This window comes from Puma concolor, chromosome A3 (genome assembly GCF_028749965.1).
Source record: "Puma concolor isolate L17-30 chromosome A3, mPumCon1.1.hap2, whole genome shotgun sequence".
NCBI lineage: Eukaryota > Metazoa > Chordata > Mammalia > Carnivora > Felidae > Puma > Puma concolor.
In genome coordinates, this window is record NC_141669.1 from 126,792,809 (window position 1) to 126,817,226 (window position 24,418).

At 39.9% G+C, this 24,418-nt stretch overlaps 1 long non-coding RNA gene across 1 annotated transcript in view; it reads right to left on the reverse strand.

Annotated features, from left to right (window-relative positions):
• Positions 1-3,490: 3,490 nt before the first annotated feature.
• Positions 3,491-24,418, reverse strand: part of LOC147582771 (uncharacterized) — a 44,974-nt gene continuing 24,046 nt past the window's right edge. Inside the window, exon 3 of the long non-coding RNA XR_015249498.1 lies at positions 3,491-4,139. This is a non-coding gene — a long non-coding RNA (uncharacterized LOC147582771). The remainder of the gene's footprint in view (positions 4,140-24,418) is intronic.

Sequence of the window (24,418 nt, forward strand, 5' to 3'; positions counted from 1 at the left end):
AAACTGCCTTGGAAAGAAGAAAAAAAGTAAAAAGAGAAAGAAAAAAACAAATGTGAAGAAGCCGCATGAAGAAAACTGCACACAAGAAAGCTTGTCCTGGTTTAACAAACCCAACCAAAATCAGATTTATTTTTGCTGTTTTATTTGACAGTCTTTTTTTAAATTTTTTAGTGTTTATTTTAGAGAGTGAGAGACAGAACGTGAGCCGGGGAGGGGCGGAGAGAGAGAGGGAGACACAGAATCCAAAGCAGGCTCCAGGCTCTGAGCTGTCAGCACAGAGCCTGACGCGGGGCTCGAACTCAAGAACTGTGATCATGATCTGAGCTGCAATCAGATGCTTAACTGATTGAGCCACCCAGGTGCCCTGACAGCCGGTTCTAAAAGTTCATCTGAAAGGAAATTAATTAGGAAACCAGCAGGACTTTTTTTTTTTTTTTAAGAACAGCAGAGTAATACTTTTAATAATCAGAATGGCTTAGGACGGGCTCCATATAGTTTTCCTGTTGAAAGACAAGCAGAGGGGAGCGTTGGCACACTGGGGGTCCCCACCGACCTCCCAGAGCAGGAAAGGGTGGAGGAGAAGGGGCAGCTTGAGGGACTGAGGTCACTCAGCTCCCCAGGGACTGCAATAGGCACCTGGTCTAGGAATGCATCTGGAAACAGATAGAAGGGAATGGATTTGAGAAATATGTTGGCAATCAGATGCAAACTAATTGGTAATTGATGGGTGTGAAGTATTAAGTAGAAGCTATTTCTGGGGCCTTATTTACCATTATTGAGCTTGTGAAAGCCATATAATCTACATACATATTCTTACATAGCAATATTCTTCTGCATAATCTGTATCTTTAAAGAAAGACTGAGATCCCCACTCAACAGATTATGCAAATCAGTCACAAAATACCCAGCACTTCCCTACCCAGTATGCAAACATACTCCACTCATTCCAAAATACCGATTCCCACGTGCTATGAATGCAGTAGTAACTCTCGGTGCAGTAGAACGCTGTTGCACAAAAATCAAGTACATGATCCAATCATATCCCAAAAGTTCCATACATAGCTGTCTATATAATTACAATGTGCAGAGACAGGCATATTTTTTCTTATCTAACCCAGCCTGAAGTGGCGGGATTGGTGACACTTATCTCTCTCTCTTTTTTAAAGTAATCTCTACACCCAGTGTGGGGCTCAAATTCACAACCCTGAGATCAAGAGCTATGTGCTCTACTGACTGAGCCAGCCAAGGGCCCCTTGTTTCGTTTTCTTAGTGCTATTATAACAACGTCTCAGAAAAGTTTACTCCTAGACCAGTCACAAAGGAAAAAGTGAAGGAGATGAGCAAGCCAAATCACAGAGATCTTCCTGAAGGGGGCTTCTTATAGAAAAATGGGAAGGGTCACCCGTTGTTAGGAAATCCTGCGGCTTTGTCATTTTTCTTTGATTTGACCATGGCTGTTACTGGACCTTCAAATTTGTGTGTACATATTACAGTCAACTTGACATATTAAGAGTCAACTTGAGGTGTTCAACAGTAAAATCTGCTGGGATTTTTTTTTTTTACTGAGAATGCATTAAATCTACAGACCAATTAGGGAAAATTGCAATCTTTATAATATGGGGGTCTTCAGGCCTAAGAGCATGGTACATTCTTTCTTTCATTCAGAACCTTTTAAATTTCTCTCCTTATTATTTGTTGTTTTCAGCATTGAAAACCTAATATAGCTTCCGCTAGATTTATTCCTCTATATGAAATGACTCTGATACTATGCAAATGAATATTTTAATATTTTAAAATTTTCATTTATTATCTGTTTGTTGGCATGTAGAAAAACCACTGACTTAAAAGATATTTACTTCATATCTAGGCACCTGCTAAATTCATTTACCTGAAATAATTTCTAGATCTATTTATTTATTTATTTATTTATTTATTTATTTATTTATTTATTTAGAGAGAGCACGCACAAGTGGGGAAGGGGGGAAGAGAGAGAGAGAGAGAGAGAGAGAGAGAGAGAGAAAGAAAGAGAGAGAATCCCAAGCAGGCTCCACACTGTCAGCATAGAGCCCAAAACGGGGCTTGAACTCACGAACCGTGAGATCATGACCTGAGTTGAAACCGAGAGTCACACGGTTAACCAACTGAGCCACCCAAGTGCCCCTATAGACATAATCATGTCTTCTGCAAATAGTTTCATTCCCAATCCTTTTGTCTTGATTTCTTTTTCTTTCCTTTTGCACTAAGGTCATTGCAATGTTGAGGAGACGTGGTGGTAGCAGGCATGCTTCTAACTCACTCCTGATGAGACGAAATAAAAATTCATCTTTTGATCCCATTCAAGGGGACAGCTCCTGATATTGAACCATTTCTTGACTAAGGAATTTTTTCCTTTCCTATTTCAAAAGTGATATTCAGCACGTTCTTCCTCAAGAGTTCTCCACTTCTCCCTCTTGGGCCTCAGTATCAGTCTCTCCCTCTTGGGCCTCAGTATCAGTCTTTATGCAGAGGGCTCTTAGTCCCGGGACTGGGACAAGATGTCTGGTCTGGGTGTTGTCTGCTGGGTCCTGCTTGCTTCTGACACGGTCATCCGATCCTTCTTGGTCTTCGATTTTGGCTTCTGTTCTGCCCCATCTAATGATGGTGTCACTTGTCTTTGGGTACAAGTGTATCTGGATCTGGTGCCCCCTTCTGTGGCCTTTGGTCTAGGTATTCACACTGGGGCCGCTTCATCCCTCACCCAGGCCACGCTTAGGGGGACAGCATGTGCTGCTTGCCCGAGGGCACCTTGTCAGTGTTGGCCCATGGGATGGGGAGGTGTCTCTGCCTAAGGTGCCAAGTTACTTCTCCTCCTCCACTGTGGCTACCTTGTGAAGTTAAGGATGGCCGGGTGAGACCCTTTAGTCTCAAAGTGTCAAGGGGGAAATGGGTCACAAGGCCTGCGGGGTCTGTGTACTACAGACTGAGGCACATAGCAGGCATTGCTAAAGAACGCTCATAAGTTTTCAGCCTAAGCCTTGTTTATTCCTCAGTCCACTGGTTTTCAAAGCATGGTCCTCCACCAGCAGCACCCAGAAGCTTATGAGACATACAGACTCTTGGGCCCCACACCAGACTTACTGATTCAGAGAGCCTGGGGTGGGGATTGGCAATGGATGTTTTGACAAGTGCCTGTGGTACAAGCTCAGGTTAAGGATGACTGCTCTAATCCTCTCATTACACTATGGGCCCGAAGCGCTGGGCAATGTGTAGGCAGGTGACTGGCCCTGACTGAGAAACCAGAAGGTCCCGGGTGTGTTTATCTGAGCCCCATATAAGTGGGTTCCGGTGTAGGCCGGGTCTGCCCTAGTAGTGGGATTTCCTTCTTGCAGAAAGGGAGTTCACTCCCTGTCTGCTGGATGCTAGAGGCAGTTTCATTTTCCAGGACAGATTTGGTGAGGGAGGGCAGTTTCGGACTATTTATTTATTTATAGTAAACGGCAGTTTCGGGGGGGGCTGTGGGATTCCTGGTCTCTCATGCTCCTGTTTTCAGTTCCAAGGTATGGCTTCTCAGAGTCTGTTCTTCTCTAGTGACGGAACGAAGAAGAGGAGAAGGGGGAGGAGAAAATGATTCTTTCATGAAAAAAAAAATCCTGTCCCAGACGCATTAGCTTCTCGTCTCTTCTTCTGAGATGCCGACAGGCAGTTCCTAACACGTCAGCTGCTGTGGTGTCCCGGCAGATTCTCATACTCTCATGTCCAGTGGCAAGTTTTCCACGTCTGTCTCTCCAGATGAAACTAGTCAGAGAGCAGAAGTTCTCTTCCAAAACTCACATAGTCACTCAACAAACGACTCAAGGAGGTACTGACCAAAGGGTATCAGAAGACGGTCTACTATGAGCAGTGCCAGGGGATTTGCTAGGAATTTCACTGTGGGGGTGCAGCAGAGACCAACTGAGTTGGGGATGGAGCTAGAGAGCAGGTATTGGACAGCAGCATCAGGACCACCTGGGAACTTGCTGGAATTGCTAGGACTTGTTAAGAGTTGCAAAATCTCCGGCTGGAGTTGCATCTGTTGTTCTGAAACCTCCTGTTGATCAGGGGTAAAGCGAACGGTCAGTTAGGACAGACTGGTGTGAACCTGTTGCAATGCCAGGATACATCTGGATAAGAAAAGAAATTTAGGGATTATGCACACTACCAAATTCTTTTTTTTTTAAATGCTTATTTATTTCTTGAGAGAGAGAGAGAGTGGGAGCAGGGGAGGGGCAGAGAGAGAGGGAGACACAGAATCTGAAGCAGGATCCAAGCTCTGAGCTGTCAGCACAGAGCCTGACGGGGGGCTTGAACTCATGAGCTGTGAGATCATGACCCGAGCCGAAGTCGGATGCTTAACTGACTGAGCCACCCAGGCACCCTTACCAAATTCTTTTATTAATCTCACCAAGGTACAATGAAATTGGCCTTAATGTTGAGAGGTTAAATGCAATGATGGTGAACATTCAGAAACAAATCAATGTAGACAGAAAGGTTAGGTGACTGATGAATTTTTGCAGAATTTAACATAAGAGGACAAAGCTTAGTCAATGCATGACATCAAAGAATTGGCAACAAGCCAAACACCCACATATAGAAAATACGACTTTTAAGTACATTTAATTCAATTATACTTAATTTGATCAAAATATTTCTTAAAATGTTTAAGGAATTTTCATGAATATAATATACATGATGTCACTGAGTAGAGTGTAGTGGTTATTAAGCTGGACCCTGAGAATCAAACAAAGCTAAACTGACTTCTGTGTTTGTCCTGGCATATCACACTTCTCTTCTTTCAAACTATAAACATACTTACAGATTCTCATGTTTAAACAAATTTTTTTAAAGGTTTATTTTTGAGAGATGGAGCGCAAGCAGGGGAGGGGCAGAGAGAGAGGGAGACACAGAATCTGAAGCAGGCTGCAGGCTTTGAGCCGTTGGCACAGAGCCCGATGTGGGGCTTGAACTTACAGACTGCAAGATCATGACCTGAGCTGAAGTCAGACACTTAACTGACAGAGCCACCCAGGCACCCCTGCAGATTCTCGTATTAATGAAAAAAATGCAGAATAAAAAGTGAAATCCTTCATTGATCCCCATTGATCCCCAACCCTATCTCATTTCCTCCAGTTTTTATAGACTGTGACTCTTTAGGCATTTATATGTGTGCATATACATAATTATACATATAATTAACATTTTTAGATTTTTGTATAAAAATGGGAAAACCTATGTAATATCCTGTAAACACTTTTTTAAAACTTCACAGTATTCTGTGTGTGTGTGTGTGTGTGTGTGTGTGTTTGAGAGAGAGAGAGAGAGAGAGAGAGAGAGCGCACACAAGATGGAGAGAGGATCCCAAGCAGGCTCCACACTTAGCGTGGAGCCCGACGCAGGGCTCAATCCCACGACCCTGGGATCATGACCTGAGCCGAAATAAGAATCAGACCCTCAACCAACTGAGCTGCCCAGGTGCCCCCTCTAGAGATATGTCTATGGCTATCCATAGAGAGCGCTCTAATTCCTACAACTTCTGCATGCAATTCCACAGTCTGATCATCCCATAAACTACTCCTCTAATTATATATCCATACAGTCCCTGCGTATTTTACTGTTGCAATAATCTGCTGTAAATGTACTGTGGATGTGCAAATATTTTTCTACTAAAACGTAGTTCATTAAAAGATATGAGCTATTTTTGTTTTCAGAAGTATTACCAAGTTGTACTTTGAAAAGACACGGACCAATTTTTAAACCCATCTCCAGTGTTGGGGAGTTCTTTGTTCCCAGAGCTCGACCACAGTAGATATTATCTGTGTTTGGGTATTGGGACTTTCTTGCCAAGAAATTAGAGCTCATGAGTAATTTAATTGCATTTCCCTGATTCCTACTGGATCTGACCATCTTTCACCTTTATTGGCCCTTTGTCTTCATTTGAACAATGAATTTTCACAGAATCTTATTCACTACCAAGAGCTTCTCCTTTTCTTAGTTATTAAGCTGCATATAGATTCTGAATATTAATTTTGGCTATGCCCTAGGCAAAGGTCTCCAGATATGTTGCCTATCACTTTGCTTCCGGTAGATTTTCTATCTTTAATATAGGGTCATTGACTGTATTAGTCATTTCCATTTTGTTTCTTGAACCTTAAGTTTTGCTTAAGACCTCCTCTCCCCTCTGACTCCGAACTATTGTAATTTATTGTAACATTGGTATGCCATTTTCATGTTAGTGTCTGTCTCATCTGGAATTTACTTCTGTGGACAACTCCAGATACAGACTTTCTTCTTCTCTTCTTCCTCCCCCAGAGGATGTTCATTTATTTACTTGTTCATTCAATCATTTTACAATTGATATGTGGATTTCTGGGCTTGTTACTCGATTCCATTGATCCACCTGTTCCTATGCCAATTATTATTCTATAATTACTACAGCTTTATATTCTGTGGATGTGGGAACCCCTTCCTTATTCTCTTAAAAAAATGGATTCATCTCCCACACTCCCCTCCATTTGAATGTTAGCATCTATTTACGAAGTTCCATTAAAAAAAAAAAAAACCTGCTGAGGGGAGCCTGGGTGGCTCAGTCGGTTGAGCGTCCGTCTTTGTCTCAGGTCATGATCTCATGGTTCATGGGTTCAAGCCCTGCATTGGGCTCCATGCTGACAGTGTAGAGCCTGCTTGGGATTCTCTCTGTCCCTCTCTCTGTCCCTTTCCCACTCCCACTTTCTCTCTCTCAAAAATAAATAAACTTAAAAAAAACCATTGCTATTTTTATTGGTACTTCATTAAATTTATGGATCAACTTTCGAGAACTAATGTTTCTGGTATTAATATTTCCTTCCAAGAATTTTTGATGGTTAATATATTCGGAGCTTCCAGCATTCCCTTCAGACTTTACTTTTGCTCTCTCCATAGGTTTTACACAGTTCTTTTTGAATTACCAGCTGTTTAATTACGGGTGCTTTGCCATTGAGAATGCAATGCTTTTTTTTCTTCTCTAATGTTTCATTTTCCTGGATGGGAAATCTCCTGACTTATAAACTTGTTCACATTTTGTTTTTCATTTTTGTTGATTATTTGTTTATATATTTATATATAGTTTGACACGCATATATGTGTTTTATTGCCCTTGTCAATTTTTTTTTCAAAGAAAGTTAAATGACAATAGGAGCATCCTAGACATTTTTGTTGTAATGAAAATGTTCCCACTGTTTCATTATTTCAGATGTTTATGTGCAATGGGTTTTGAGTAGCAATGCTTGTTATCTAAGTGATTTTCTTTTCTTCCTTGGTTTCAAAGAGTATTTTTTTCAGTTTTTGCATTAAAAAAGCTATCATTGAAGTATAGTTGACATACAATGTCATAGGAGTTTCAGGTGTACAACATAGTGATTTGACAATAATTCTATTACTCAGTTCTCACAATGATAAGTGTTGTCACCATACATTACCTTATTGACTACATTCTCTATGCTGTATTTTTCATCTGTGACTTATTTGCATACAGTATTATTTTTTTAATTGGCTGAATATTATCAAATTCATAATTTGGTGCCCATTGGAAGCTTTTCTTTCCTCTCTTAATGTAACAAATTTAAACAACAGGATCTTTGTAATCAATAATCAACATTTATGTTCATCCCAGAAACAAAATTTATTAACTATATAGCAGAATAATTTTGCTATTTTATATTTAGAATTTGTATCTGTTTAAAATAGAAATTATTTATTCTTTTGTGACTACACGTATGTACTATGCTTGCCCTGTTTATTTGGGGGGTGTCTTTGTCTCCTAGAATAAGGTGGTTAAGTTTCCCATATCTATTTTCTTTCTTCTGCTTTGTATAAGGAGATGTGTTCTTTGAAGTTTGATTTATTGATTTTTTTATTTAAAAAAATTTTAAGTTAACTCTACCCCCAACGTGGGGCTCAAACTCACGACCCCAAGATCAAGAGTCACACACTCTACTGATCGAGCCAGCTAGGCATTCCTACCCTTTGAAGTTTTTTTTTTTTTTTAACGTTTTTTAAATTTATTTTTGAGACAGGGAGAGACAGAGCATGAACAGGGGAGGGTCAGAGAGAGGGAGACACAGAATCTGAAACAGGCTCCAGGCTCTGAGCTGTCAGCACAGAGACCAATGCGGGGCTCGAACTCACGGACCGCGAGATCATGACCTGAGCCAAAGTCGGCCGCTTAACCGACTGAGCCACCCAGGCCCCCCTGAAGTTGTTTTTTTTTTTTTTTTTTTAAGTTTATTTGAGAGAGAGAAAGAGAGGAGAGGCAGAGAGAGAGAACCCCAAGCAGTCTGCACTGTTAGCGCAGAGCCTGACGCAGGGCTCAAACCCACAAACCACAAGATCATGACCTGAGCCAAAACCAAGAGTTGGACACTTAACTGACTGAGCCACCCAGGCTCCTTTGAAGTTTTGATTGGCTTTCTGCATAAAATGGTCAAGGCCATATCCCTTTTTAAGAAATGATTTTGTTTAAAGAATCATAGGTTTTTTACAGACATGTCACTTTTCTTTATGGTAGAAAGGGGCTGGTCTGGCAATCGCTGGTTTTGGCTTCATGTCCCGTTCCCACTAGCATCTTTCACTGAGTTGTACTTATTTAAGAATAAGTACAGGTAAGGCTATAGCTCACATTTAGCCTCAATTTCTAAATAGCTGTATTTTCTAAATAGCTCAAAATCTGAATTAATAATTCTTTTGCTGTAGTGTTTCATAATTAAAAATTTTTTAGGGTAGGGGCACCAGGGTGGCTCAGTGAGTAAAGCATTCGACTCTTGATCTCAGCTCAGGTCATGATCTTGAGGTCATGAGACTGAACCTCGTGTCAGGCTCCATGCTATGCATGGAGCCTGCTTAAGATTCTCTCTCCCTCTGCCCTTCTCCTCTGCTTGTGCTACAAAATTTAAAAAAAAATTTTTTCAGGGGAACCCTCTTACCCTGTTGGTGGGATGCAAACTGGTGCAGTCACTCTGGAAAGCAGTATGGAGGTTCCTCAAAAACTTAAAAATAGAACTACTCTATGACCCAGCAATTGCACTACTAAGTACTTGCCAGAAGGATACAAAAATACAGATTCAAAGGGGCACATGCACCCCAATGTTTATAGCAGCACTATCAACAATAGCCAGAGTATGGAAAGAGTCCAAATGTCCACTGACTGATGAATGGATCAAGAAGGTGTGTGTGTGTGTGTGTGTGTGTGTGTGTGTGTAAAATGGAATATTACTCAACCATCAAAAAGAATGAAATCTTGCCATTTGCAATGGCATGGATGGATCTAGAGCGTATTATGCTAGGTAAAATAAATCAGAGAAAGACAAATACCATATGATTTCACTCATATGTAGAACTAAAGAAACAAAACAGATGAACATAGGGGAAGGGAAGGTAAAATAAAATAAGATAAAAACAGAGAGGGAGGCAAACTGTAAGAATCTTAATGATAGAGAACAATCTGGGGGTTGATGGAGGGAGGCTGGTGCGGGATGGGCTAAATGGGTGATTGTTGTGTTGAGCACTGTTATATGTAAGTGATGAATCACTAAATTCTACTCCTAAAACTAATATTATACTATATGTTAACTAACTTGAATTTAAATAAAAATTTGGAGGAAAAAAATTTTTCAGACAATATTTTATTATTTTGTTCTGTTTGGCTTTTTAATAAATACAATCACAGTTTGGGCAGAAAATCAGACATACAATTTTTTTTAATTAAAAAGATTTTTAATATTTGAGAGAGAGAGAGAGAATGAGCAGGGGGGAGGGGCAGAGGGGGAGACACCGAATCCAAAGAAGGCTTCAGGCTCTGAGCTGTCAGCACAGAGCCAGACACGGGGCTCGAACCCACAAACCACGAGATCATGACCTGAGCCGAAGTCAGACGCTTAACCGACTGAGCCACCCAGGTGACCCAGACATAGAATTTCTGCTTTTAGAATGTGTGGAGATTTTCTTTGTTCCTAATACATTGCAAAACTCAAAGGGCTGGCTATTAAATAAATGTTGGGTATATAGTAACTTTGTAACATTTATGTCAAGTTTAACTGTGACACTCTTCTTCTGTACTCAATTTGCCCATGTAAGCAGTTTTCTGAGACAGACGTAAAACAAAAAATTCTTTTTATTTCTATTAAGTTTTACTTGATTTAAAGCATACAGCTTTGGTGCATAAAGACTAATACAGAATCTGAAGGCTAATATTTATCAATGTACAATTCTCCTTTTCTCTTTGATACAGAACATTTGGACATTAAGTTTATGTGGTCGGGCGCCTGGGTGGCTCAGTCAGTTAAGCGTCCGACTTCTGCTCAGGTCATGATCTCACAGTTTGTGGGTTCGAGCCCCGCGTCAGGCTCCGTGCTGACAGCTCAGAGCCTGGAGCCTGCTTCGGATTCTGTCTCCCTCTCTCTCTGCCCCTCCCCTGCTCACACTCTGTCTCTCTCTCAAAAATAAATAAACATTAAAAAACTTAAAAAAAAACCTTTCTGTTCTCTTCCTATCACTACATAGGCATTGAAAGGTGGCGGGGACTCTGAGAGCGTAGGATTTAATGGGTGCCAAAGGAATATTTTGGCACAAACACATCTATTGTTTCCAAATTAAATGTAATAGAGAAAAGTCGGTCCTTGAGCATAAGGAGTTCCTACTATATGCACTGTGACTTATTTACATTATTTACTCTGCATGGGCCATCTAACCTTTTAGTGATTTTTCTGGTCTGTCGATTTTATTTATTTAATTAATTAATGTATTAATTTTTTTAACGTCTATTTTTATTTTTGAGACAGAGAGAGACAGCATGAACAGGGGAGGGGCAGAGAGGAAAACATAGAATCTGAAACAGGCTCCAGGCTCTGAGCTGTCAGCACAGAGCCCGACGCGGGGCTCGAACTCACGGACCGTGAGATCATGACCTGAGCCGAAGTCGGACACTCAACTGACTGAGCCATCCAGGCGCCCCAAGGTCTGGCGATTTTAAACGTGAGTATTCCGAGTATTCTGAGTCCTGGATACTTCATCTGCCCCAAAAGGAATGTTCACAAAGATGTATTTCTAGGATAACCTTCTTTCCATGACACAATTCTGTCAGTTACTCCAGGCTCAAGAATGAGATTCATTCCTCAGTCAACCCAAAAGTCCTGGACAACCTTCCTGCTATTATAATAATACTTTAAAGAAAAAAAAAAACCATACCCATTCAGTGGAAAAGTTGAAAGTATGGGTTACAAAGAAAATACATGTATATGGCCACATCTCAGACTTCCACTATTAGTCATCCTTCCTAGGAACTGTATATTTCTTTCAAAGGCACAGTATAAAAAATTTATAATATATCAGTTTAACGTAAATTCTACAAGTCATTAGATATTATCAATGGCAGATTATAATTTAAACTTGACTTTAATATTTAATAGCTTCTTTGTGGTATATCCCATAAATAGGTATCATCTGACTAATCCCTCAATGTAAACAATTTTTTCCTTTTTTCGCTATGATAAAACAGTACTATGGACGTATTTCTAGTTAACTCTTGTATATTTCTCTTAGGATGCATTTCTGGGAGTTCTTCTGTTTAACCCTGCTTTTTCATTTATGACATAATCCAAATTTACCTTCTTTTTGAAGGCAACATTTCTATACAAATAGTGATCTCACTTTTTGATATCCCTTGGCCAATGTAACACATTTAGCACTACCTGTTGTAATAATTTTATTTTTATTTATTTTTTTAATTTACATCCAGGTTAGTTAGCATATAGTGTAACAGTGATTTCTGGAGTAGATTCCTTAATGCCCCTTACCCATTTAGCCCATCCCCCCTCCCACAACCCCTCCAGTAACCCTCTGTTTATTCTCCATGTTTAAGAGTCTCTTATGTGTTGTTCCCCTTCCTGTTTTTATATTATTTTTGTTTCCCTTCCCTTATGTTCAGCTGTTTTGTCTCTTAAAGTCCTCATATGAGTGAAGTCATATGACATTTGTCTTTCTCTGACTAATTTAACTCATCATAATACCTCCAGTTCCAACCATGTAGTTGCAAATGGCAAGATTTCATTCTTTTTGATTGCCGAGTAATGCTCCATTGTATACATATACTACATCTTCTTTATCCATTCATCCATCGATGGACTTTTGGGCTCTTTCCATACTTTGGCTATTGTCAATAGTACTGCTATAAACATCGGGGTGCATGTGCCCCCTTTGAAACAGCACACCTGTATCCCTTGGATAAATGCCTAGTAGTGCAATTGCTGGGTCGTAGGGTAGTTCTATTTTTAATTTTTTGAGGAACCTCCATACTGTTTCCCAGAGTGGCTGCACCAGTTTGCATTCCCACCAGCAGTGCAAAAGAGAGCCTCTCTCTCCCCACATCCTCGCCAACATCTGTTGTTGCCTGAGTTGTTAATGTGAGCCATTCTGACAGGTGTGAGGTGGTATCTCCCTGATGTATTTCCCTGATGAGTGATGTTGAGCATTTTTTCATATCTGTTGGCCATCTGGATGCCTTTGGAGAAATGTCTATTCATTTCTTTTGCCCATTTCTTCATTGGATTATTTGTTTTTTGGGTGTTGACTTTGATAAGTTCTTTATAGATTTTGGATACTCACCCTTTATCTGATATGTCATTTGCAAATATCTTCTCCCATTCTGTCAGTTGCCTTTTAGTTTTGCTGATTGTTTCCTTCGTTGTGCAGAAGCTTTTTATTTTGATGAGGTCCCAACAGTTCATTTTTGCTTTTGTTTCCCTTGCCTCCAGAGACATGTTGAGTAAGCAGTTGCTGTGGCCAAGATCAAAGAGGTTTTTGCCTGCTTTCTCCTCTACGGTTTTGATGGCTTCCTGTCTTACATTGAGGTCTTTCATCCATTTCGAGTTTATTTTTGGGTATGGTATAAGAAAGTGGTCCAGGTTCACTTTTCTGCATGTCTCTGTCCAGTTTTCCCAGCACCACTTGCTGAAGAGACTGTCATTATTCCATTGGATATTCTTTCCTTCTTTGTCAAAGATTAGTTGGCCATACGTTTGTGGGTCCATTTCTGGGTTCTCTATTCTGTTCCATTGATCTGAGGGTCTGTTCTTGTGCCAGTGCCATACTGTCTTGATGATTCCAGCTTTGTAATACAGCTTGAAGTCTGGGATTATGATGCCTCTTGCTTTGGTTTTCTCTTTCAAGATTGCTTTGGCTATTCGGGGTCTTTTCTGGTTCCCTACAGAGTTTAGGATTGTTTGTTCCAGCTCTGTGAAGAATGCTGGTATTATTTTGAAAGGTATTGCATTGAATATGTAGATTGCTTTGGGTAGTACTGACATTTTAACAACGTAATAATTTTTTAATGAATATAAGTAATTCACCTTCCCCAAACCTTAAATTCTATGAGGGCAAAATGCTCCACAGTATTCAGTCTGTGTCACAATTTGACAAGCAAGGGGTGTATGTGCTCCCCAATAACCCGATGTGGAGGACTCAAGATTCCTCCCACTGTATGTTCGTTAGGCCTTTATTTTGAATTACAGATTTATGGGAGTTAGAACGACAATATAGAAGGGCTCTCTGTACCCTTCACCCAGTTTCTACCATTGGTTATAACTCATATGACCAGAGTACAATATAAAAATCACAAAACTGACATTGGTATAATGTGTGTAAATCATCCTATGTCATAGGTATAGATTAGTAGAACCACCATGGCATTCAGGACTCAGAACTACTCCATCAGTGTAAAAACTTCATCTACCCCTTTACTGGCATACACAGCCCCTCCCTGCTTCATCCCTAACTTTGGGCAACCACTAATCTGCTCTCCATTTCTATAATTTTTAAAAATCATGAATTCAGTTTCCTTATTAGTTTGGGGGATATTTGTTTCATATTGGGTGGGTTATAATAGTTTATGCTTTTTGAGGAGCCCTTTACGTTGCCAAAATGTGTGTACAGAGTTGTTCATAATATTCCCTTATTATCTTTTTGATGTCTGGAGGGTTTGCAGCGATGGCTAACTACTATCTCATTCCTGATATTGTTAATTTGTGTCTTCTCTTTCTTCTTAGTCCACCTTGCTATCCAAGTTTATGCTTAGACTCAGACTCCCACTTTTTATGACCCATCCTTCTAGGACTATTTGACTATATGGGCAGTTGGAGAATCATGAAGTATTTGTTGTTTCAGGAGTCAATAAAATTTGGAGATGTGCTCATTGACTTAGTTTGGAAGCAGTGGGAATATCCAGATGCTACACAAGAAGGTGATGTTGGAAAATCACAAACATCTGATGACTTTGGGTAAGAGTATCTTTCCCATTTGTTGATAAGCTGCCTACTTTGAGATTTTTCTTCCTATTGTACAAATGTCTACAGAACTCTTGAAATGCTTACCTAAATTTCAGCTATCTCTAAATAATCCGTGGGGGCTTTTGAAGGAAGGGATGGGCACATTCATGCTATGAACACCCAAGCTTCAATATCACAGACTGCTCCAATCTTAATGCCTTTCTCAAAGACAGTGGTGCAAACGCTAAATTCTCTGATACTCAATGCATTGAAAAAAGAGCATTGTATTTCCCTCTGTGCAGGGCAACAGGCTTTTAAAGCAGAGGTGAGGTCTCTTTGAAGCAAGACGGTGACCCCTGGATGATGGTGAGAGAGGGGCAAATACGCCATGCTCAGGTAGTTGACACAGGGAGCAGAGGTGAAAGCCATCACAACTCACACCTTAACTGGTCAGAGTAACCTGGGTCCCTGAGGTGAGGAGACATGAGCTCTTTGTACTGGGCTTCCCTACAGTGGAGAAGAGAATACGAAAATGGATCTTTTTACCCATCATTATTCTTCTAGAGTCCCTCTTGCCACATCCCTCTTCTTAAAGATGTAAATACTCTTTTTAAAAAAATTTTTTTCAATTTTTTTTTCTTGAGAGAGACAGAACATGAGCAGGGGAGGAGCATAGAGAGAGGGGGAGACACAGAATCCGAAGCAGGCTCCAGGTTCTGAGCTGTCAGCACAGAGCCTGACGTGGGACTCGAACTCATGAAACATGAGATTACAACCTGAGCCAAAGTTGGACACTCAACCACTGAGCCACCCAGGTGCCCCAAAGAGGTAGATACTCTTGCCTGTCTTTGTGGTGGGGCGCCTGGGTGACTTGGCCGGTCAAGTGTCAGACTCTTGATTTTGGCTCAGGTCATGATCTCAAGGTTCGTGGGTTTGAGCCTTGCGTGGGGCTCTGTGCTAACAGTGCCCAGCCTACTAGAGATTCTCTCCCTCCTCTCTCTCTGTCCTTCCTCTGCTCGTGTGCATGCTCTCTCAAAATAAAGAAACTTAAAAAAGAAAATTTAAAAAAATAAAAAATGTTTATGGTAAAGCAACAATCAAACCAGGAAAGAAAACAAACCTCAAATAATCAAGAAGTTTTTATCTACCTGGGGAGAGATGCTGTGACCTTAAATATCAATATAGAAACCACCAGGATTTCAAATCACATAGAACATAAGTTCAATACAGAGTTCAGACATAGTAAAATACAATTTTCTCTGAAGTTTTATAATAGCATTTTGAAAGAAGTCACTGCCCATTAGCTGATGTCTAAAAATTTAGGGGATTATTATTTCTGCTTTGGGTCATAATTAAACTCAAAGAATAGGGAATAGATCAAATGTAGATAAGCTGTAATCAGTTTTTAATGTGCACTGGAAGCCCAGAAGTTTAAAATATATATTTCTGAGACTCAGTCCTAGGAATCACAAGTGATATCTCGGTATTGAGCTTCCTGAGTTAAAAATTGCTCCTTCGAGGTGACCTTAATACGCTTCCATTTAGAATAGTCAAAGTATGAACTTGACTGCAGGATAGCATAACCTGAGTTATGATCACTCACGTTAAATGTAAGAAAATGTTCTTTCCTTAAATTACATTTTCAAAAATATAAACTGATATATAATCAAATGCCAATCTATAAAGTTTCAGGAAACATAAGAAATGACCCCCATCTACCACTCTGTGAGAACTGAATTAACATTTATTTCTAATCTTAAAATTATCAACTGAACATTTACTAAGATCTAACCATTATCAGACCACTCCCATGTTAGTTTATGGTAGTCACACACCAATGCCCTCAGTTCATTTAGCTAGCTTCCAGTACTTTTTTTTTAATGTTTATTTATTTTTGAGGGGGGGGGGCAGAGAGAGAGGGTGACAGAGGATCCAAAGCGGGCTCTGCAATGACAGCAGAGAGCCCAACGCGAGGCTCGAATTCACAAACCGTGAGATCATGATCTGAGCTGGGGGTCAGACACTTAACCCTTTGAACCACCCAGGCACCCTGGTTATATATACATTTCAATGCTAGCTTCCAGTACGTGGTACTTAAGCTACCTCCTAGGACATGTAGAACAGTAGAATGAGAAGCTTAGCACATCCTCTCTCCAAAAGCACTGATAAAACTGAACAGGACTCTGGTAGTGGACGAAGAGCATACAACAAATTGAGAAGTATTTCTCCAAGGAAACTACTGAACTAGGGGTACGAACAATGAGATTCTTGGGGTTTTACCCCAGCTTTGTCAGGCCAGTAGCCTCATGGCAAGCTAGAAAACTAGACGCTTTGCTTTAAGAGAAGACTGACTTAATTTGGAAACCTAGAAGCTAGGAAAAATCCCACGTTTGGGTAGTTTTGGAAATGGTAGTGAGCTTGGTGCAAATGAACGACAAAGGTCAAGGTTGTGGTTAGCCTGAGGTTGTGATCCTCACCGGGGCCAGCAACAAAGTGGCAAACTAGCCAGAACTTTTTTTTTTTTTTTTTTTTTTTTTTTCAACATTTATTTATTTTTGGGACAGAGAGAGACAGAGCATGAACGGGGGAGGGGCAGAGAGAGAGGGAGACACAGAATCGGAAACAGGCTCCAGGCTCTGAGCCATCAGCCCAGAGCCTGACGCGGGGCTCGAACCCACGGACCGCGAGATCGTGACCTGGCTGAAGTCGGACGCTTAACCGACTGCGCCACCCAGGCGCCCCCAGAACTTTTGATCAGAAATCCAAGAAATGAGATAGGTATAGTTAGCCCTGATGAGTTCCCCATATCCCTGGTGATCTGGAATTCTGAGAAAGGGTGGGCACAGGCTTAGGATAGGAGAGAGGACCTTATCTACCCTTTCCTGGCTAAATGGGAGGCCATGCTCAGGAGAGACACGAGAGTGTACCATGGAAAATAAAACCTGGAGCAGACTTGTAAACAGACTCAACTTTGAATTCAATACCCAACATTCACATAGGTTTGTTGGCAAAGGGTAGAAGCCTTATTGGCTCAAGATGTTGGAGCACAATCTTCAGCCAATCAGTGGCTACCTATGAACCTATGCTAAACAGGATTAAAATCAGGCTTATGAAGGAAATCAAGAATTTTTAGGGATGCCTGGGTGGCTTAGTCGGTTAAACGTCCGACTCTTGATTTCGGTTCAGGTTATGATCTCACAGTCTGTGGGATCAAGCCCCACATTGGGCTTGCTGCTGTTGGCGCAGAGCATGCTTTGGATCCTCTGTCCCCCTCTCTGCCCTCCTCCATGTATGTGCTCTCTCTCAAAAATAAATAAAACATTTAAAATATGGGGCAGAGACAACAGTAGTTGTATACCACAGGGGAGACAGACTCCAAAGGATTAGTTCAGACAAGTCACCAAAAAAACTGCAACAATAATGCCCTCCTGTGGTAGAAATCAGAATCCAGAGTCACTACAATATTATCCAAAATGTCCTGTGTTTAAGAAAAAAAAAAAATTACAAGCCATGTAAAGAAACTGGAAACTGTGACCCACACAGAAAAAAGCAGCCAACAGAAATTTTGAAATTTTGAAATTTTGGGGTGGGGGGGGTTGGGGGGCAGATGCTGGACTTAGACTTCAAAAACCATTATTGTAAATATGTTCGAAGAACTAAAGGAAACCACTGCAGGTATGACAATGATTCAAATAAATATCACTAGAAAGACAGAATTTATGAAAACTGGAGATCGGGGTTTAAAAGTACCGTAACTGAAATGAGTATTTCTTTTTTTTTTTTTTTTTAATTTTTTTTTTCAACGTTTATTTATTTTTGCGACAGAGAGAGACAGAGCATGAACCGGGGAGGGGCAGAGAGAGAGGGAGACACAGAATCGGAAACAGGCTCCAGGCTCCGAGCCATCAGCCCAGAGCCCGACGCGGGGCTCGAACTCACGGACCGCGAGATCGCGAGATCCCGCGAGATCGCGAGATCGCGACCTGGCTGAAGTCGGAAGCTTAACCGACTGCGCCACCCAGGCGCCCCATAAAATGAGTATTTCACTGGAGGGCTCAAAGGTAGATTTGAGCTGGCAGAAATATGAAGATATATTATATGAAATATGAATATGAATATGAATAAAATATGAATATAAAATATGAATATATATTTGAAGATATATTAATAGATATTACCTAATCCGAAGAACAGAAAGAACAAGAATAAAAATGAACAGAGCATCAAAGACCAGTGGAATGCCCTCAAGCATACCAATATATGCATAGCAGAAGTCTCAGAAGAAGAGAGAGAGAGAAAGAAAAAATATTTGAATATTGACCAGAAAGATCTCAAATTTGGTGAAAAACAGTAATCTGCCTAGCGTAGAAGGTCAACAAACTCCACACAGGGAAAATAAAGAATTCCACAACTCCCTCCATCATGATCAAACTGTTACAAGCCAAAGACAAAGAGAAAATCTTGAAACTGGCAAGAGAAAACTGACCCATCATGTACAAGAAAACAACAGTATAATTCGCAGCTGGCTTTTCAAAAATGGTGGAGGGTAGAGGCAGGGAGAAGAAACTTTCACGGTGCTGAAGGCAAGAGACCAAACCTGTCCACCAAGACTCCTATCATTTCTGGGGGAGTATTCAGATATTCTGGATTATTTTTCTCCTCCAAATTTAATTTTTCTTTTATTCTGAGGCTTCTAGTTAGCAACAGTTCTTTATTTTATATTTGCCTTAATTTTAATATTCTTTTAAATCCAATCTGGATTTTTCTGAATTCTCCATAAACTTCCCATTTTACTATTTTGTCTTTGCCTGTATTATTCTTCTATTTATACCATCTATTGTATTCATTCCCAATAGTTCTACTTTGTTTTTAAAATTACTTTCTGATCCTGTTTCACATTAATGATAATTTAGCCATCATTTTGAGACCAGAGTAGCACTACCCACAGTTCGGACGCAGGCAAGTAATAGGATGTTCTGCTTAATTACACTTTTTGTCAGTGGTGGAGAGTCTTATATTTACCCCTTCATATTTTTGTAATTTATTTTGTTTTATCTCATGAAGCAAAAACCAACCATTTTCTAGCAACTGAATAAATCCAAATAAAAAGATCAGTGATAAAACTTCATATCTGATGGGCAAAAATATAAAACTTTGGTAGAACCTGGGTTTGTAGAAACTGTGATAACAATGATATACACACACATTAGCCTTTAAGTGCCAACTGACCAGAACTTCACTTTTGTGCTTTAAAGTATACAATGGAGATTCCTCTTTGAAAAAGTCTAATTCTAGAACTTTAAATATAATATACTGGTGATTAAATCCATAAAGGTCTATCTACGATTTAGTGGACCACTCTTTGTATTAACAAATGGACACAATGTAAATTCTATGTAATAAATCAATGGGAAGTCTAGTGTGGCACTCTAATTGTTAGTGTTGAAGTAGCATTAAAATCAATGTACTGTATTTATATTTAGTCACATATTAACTCATTAAAATCTGCGGCTAAAAGAAAAACTTGAGAGTAAAATCCAATTAACACTCTACTAAGTGTAAAATTTTTGAGTGTAAAATTTTTAATAGGTAATTCTTACAGAAAAAGACTTTCAGTTTAAAGAATAATGTCTGTGCCTCTTTATTGTTTAAAAAATATTGGTGTTGCTTTTTTTTTTTTAATTTGAGAGAGAGAGAGAACAAACACACAAGTGACGGAGAAGGGCAAAGGGGCCGAGAGAGAGTCTCAAGCAGGCTCCATGCTCGGTGCAGAGCCTTATGTGGGACTTGATCCCATGACTCTGGAATCATGACCTGAGCCAAAATCAAGAGTTGGACGCCCAACTGAGCCACCCAGACACTCCTGGTGCTGCTTTTAAATGAGACCTTCAAATTGTATGGCTACACCCCTCATTCTTCACCCTCACACACTGCCCCTTCGTAACCTGCAGTCACGGTATCCTTGCAGCCTCCACACAACAATAACTCATTGTGACTTATATTGTGATGTGAGAGTCTAGTCTTATTTTCTTCTCTTATTGGCCCCCCCATCAGCGTGCCAACCAACTTTGGATTTTTCTCCATCCCTAATGCAGCCATGAGTGCCTTCAGACAGAGCTCACCCTTGAATGCACAACAAAGACTTTACACTGCAATGCAGAGGCAGGAGTGTGAGGGCTTTGGAAGAACATTCAGTCATGTCTGTCCCTTTACTCGACATAAGAAAATTCATACAGTAGAGAAACCAGACAAATACAACGCGCACGCTAAGAGGCCTTTGAAGGTATCTATCATTCATCATTTTCTACTCACCAAAATACCCATGCATTCGAGCAACTCTTTGAATGTAATGATTGTAGAAATCCTTTTTATCAGAGCTTCAAACTTTATACAGTATCAGAAAAAGCAGACAGGACCAAAACTACACAAGTGTGACGCTTGTAACAAACAAGGTCCTTACACTGTGTCCCCTCGTTATTGAGCATCAGAGACTTCACATTGGACAAAAAACCCTCCAGTGTGATGAATGTATGAAGGACTTGAGCCAACAGGCAACCTTGAAGTGACATAAAATAATTCACACCCCAGAGCAACTCTTTGAATGTAATGGATATGGAGGTAACTTTGACAAAGTTTCAAAGCTTACTGAACACTGGACAACTCTTATTGAACCAACAATATACAAATGTGATTAATGTGAAAAATGCCTTAAGGTTTACTCACAGTCTAATAGACCTCAGAGAACTCATACTGGAGAGAAACCCTTCAAACATAATCTATGTGGAAAGATCTTTAGTCAAAGAGCCATGAAATGGCATTAAAAAAAAAAATCACACTGGAGAGAAACTTTTTTTATTGTCAAGTTGTGTGGACATGATGTTAGCACTAACTATGATCTTACCCAGCATGAAAGAACTCATACTGGAGAAAAGCCACATGGATGTAGCCAGTGTGGTAAGACCTTCAGAACTACATCTAATCTCAGCTATCATAAAAGAACTCATTCAGAAGGGAAACCCTTTATTTGCATTCAGCATAAAAAAGCTTTTCAAAGAAGGTCATACCTTGTTCAACATCATAAAACACATGGGAAACCATTTCTAAAAGGGCTGAAAAGATCTCTAGGTGCCGCATCTTTACTAAACACCACACAATTAATCCAGAGAGACCCGATCTATAGCTAAACAGCTTTCTGTACTGAATATTCAACCCTTGTTCCTCAGAATTCATACTTATTGGAAAATTTTAGAATATAAAACTCATGTATGAAACTTAAGAACAAACTCGGCAAGGAAAGAGCACTGTATGATTACAGATGCATTTTCTATCTTCCTTTGACCATGGCTCTTTGAAATATCCACCACAAAAATGAGAGGATTCAGCCTAGGATTTGGAAAAAACCAAGGCATTGTCTTTATCATATTCCCTGTATTGAAAGTAGGAAGCTATGAAGAGTAATGTAATCAGGAAAAATTTTTTCTTTAGGTTATTCAGTGAAGACAATGAATTAGATCATAAATACTTTTGATACAGAGGCAATATGGTAAATGATAAAAAGATTTCATGTGGAACACTTTACACCCAATCCAAGTAGACATAAAGAAGTGATATGAACTCTGTTTCTGAGATAAAAACTATTGAAAAAAATTCCTATCTGCAGAAACCAACCAACCAACCAACAACAACAACAACAAAAAAAACCCTTCAACTGATTTTTCTCTAGTTTTGAAACCAGAATGTAAAGAATGATTACTGATGGGTATTGACATTTGTAATATAAATAAAAATGTTGGGACTGACAAACATTGATACCTGTGTCCTCTGGCCTCATGGAATTATCATTAGTCTTCGATCTATTTAGAGAAAAATGAGGATACTGACTTATTGCAACAGAGGGCTGTTGGCTTGCATTCAGAAACTGGAGAACGTACTTAAAATATTTTCTTTTAATATTTATTTACTTTTGAGAGAAAGAGAGCGAGCGAGCAAGTGAGTGAGCATGGGGAGGGGAGGGACAGAGAGAGAGGGAGACACAGAATCTGAAGCAGGTTCCAGGCTCTGAGCTGTCAGCCCGACGTGGGGCTCAAACTCACGAACTGCAAGATCACCTGAGTGGAAGTCAGACACTTAACTGACAGAGGCACCCAGGTGCCCCTGGAGAACCTACTTGGAGTAGTGTTTTGCTTGAAAGTAACTACATTTGCTAATGACTTAATAAGCAATAAACCTTTCTAGTATCTGCTACCTAGTGGATTTCTGACCTTACAAACTTAGGACCTATCATACACTGGTTGAAGGTGAATTCCTTCAACCATTAGTGATGAAGTTCCCCTGCCCAGCCTAATGCAGAGGGTCTAGTTTAACAAGTCTCTTGAACCTGATCCCAATGCACTGACAATTTTTTGAATAGGACCCTCAATTTCTCTTTCTTGCCCATAATGCTTCTGTCTCAGATATTACTAAGGCTTCTCTAAAGAAAAGTTCGTTTTGGATTTCCAGATGAGCCTTGCAAGCACATTCGCTAATATCTTTCTCCTAGTTAAAGTGGATACAGATGTTAAGTTCTTGTACCTATACAGGGCTCACTCCACTTGGACTGGATTCAAGGTAGAGGAGCTGAAAATATAACAGCACTTGGCTGAGAAGTGAACTAAAATATGTTTGAGAAATGGCTGAGAAAATGGGAATGACATGAGAAACACAGTCATGAAAATAGTGACATTACGGGCCTGAGGTGGCTCATAAATTCCTAAGTTCATGAGACAATGCATCAAACTTCCTCTCCCATCTTATTTGGTTCTTAAAATCCAGGACTAAAGCAAATTGAATGGCATCTATGGCATCTATTTGGCCCAAATAACTCCTACCAGTCCACAACTCCAGTACTGAAATCCAAACGATAGGAAAGAAAAAGAAACTGAATAGAAAACCAAAGGAACTTGCTCTGAAAAGCTGGCCTTCCAAACAGGCCATCAATAGATTTGTTAGAGTAAGAGACCCCTCGTTTCAAAAAGCCCAGACTAATATTCTCCTGTCCCTACATGTTTGCCACACTTGCTTGGGGCATTCACTAATGGCAGGTCAGTCTAGGCTTCTGAAATAACGGTCTGAACCGACTGCCCAAGAAAAAAAAAAAAGCATCCATTATGAAATGTTGGTCATTCAAAGACATCTTGATCAAAGAACTCCAGGCAAAATCATTTTACGTTTTCCCCATTTTTAATAGATCTGTTTATAAATAACTTACTATATCTGATAATATGGGGTTTTCAATACAACCAAATGATAGTTGGGAGTGATTTTTATATCTACCTTGGAACATCTAAATATTGATGTTATCCACATGTCCAGTTTGAATTTTTTGTCATTAAGTCTTTCAGACAGTCAAGACCTAACATAAAATCCTTTACATTGACATTTTGAGGAGCTATTAAAAGTATTGTCCAATAAAATTATTCTAGTGGAAAGAGTTCACCTCAGCTTTAGGAAGAGTGGAGCCTGATTCCAGTTCCTTTTTTTTTTTTTTTTAAGTTTATTTTTGAGAGAGAGAAAGCATGAGTGGGGGAGGGGCAGAGAGAGAGAGAGAGAGAGAGAGAGAGAGAGAGAGAGAGAGAGAGAATCTCAAGCAGGCTCTGGACTGGCAGCACAAAGTCTGACGTGGAGCTTGAACCCACAAACTGCGAGATCATGACCTGAGTCGAAGTTGGACACTTAACTGACTGAGCCATCTAGGAGCCCCTAGATTCTAGTTCCTTTATGAAGAATTGGGGACCTACACCATGTCACCTAGTGTCTAAGCCACAGAACCAAGATCATAAGTATGAGATTTGGAAGAACTATAGAAAAATATCCTTCCTGGTTGGTGGGTAGAATTCAGAGAATCAACCTCAATTTTTCAATGTTCTCCAACTCTAGCATCTGGTCATTTCTTTTTCATCCCCTTCCTTCCTTCCTTCCCATATTTTAACCATGCATTTAAAAATTGAGAGCCTATTTCTATCAGGCATACTTGTTCCTAGCTGCTGAGGATATATCCATCAATGGACAAAACAGATACATCTTACTCCCAATGGAGTGTACATTCTCATGAGGAAGACAAACCAATTACAAAT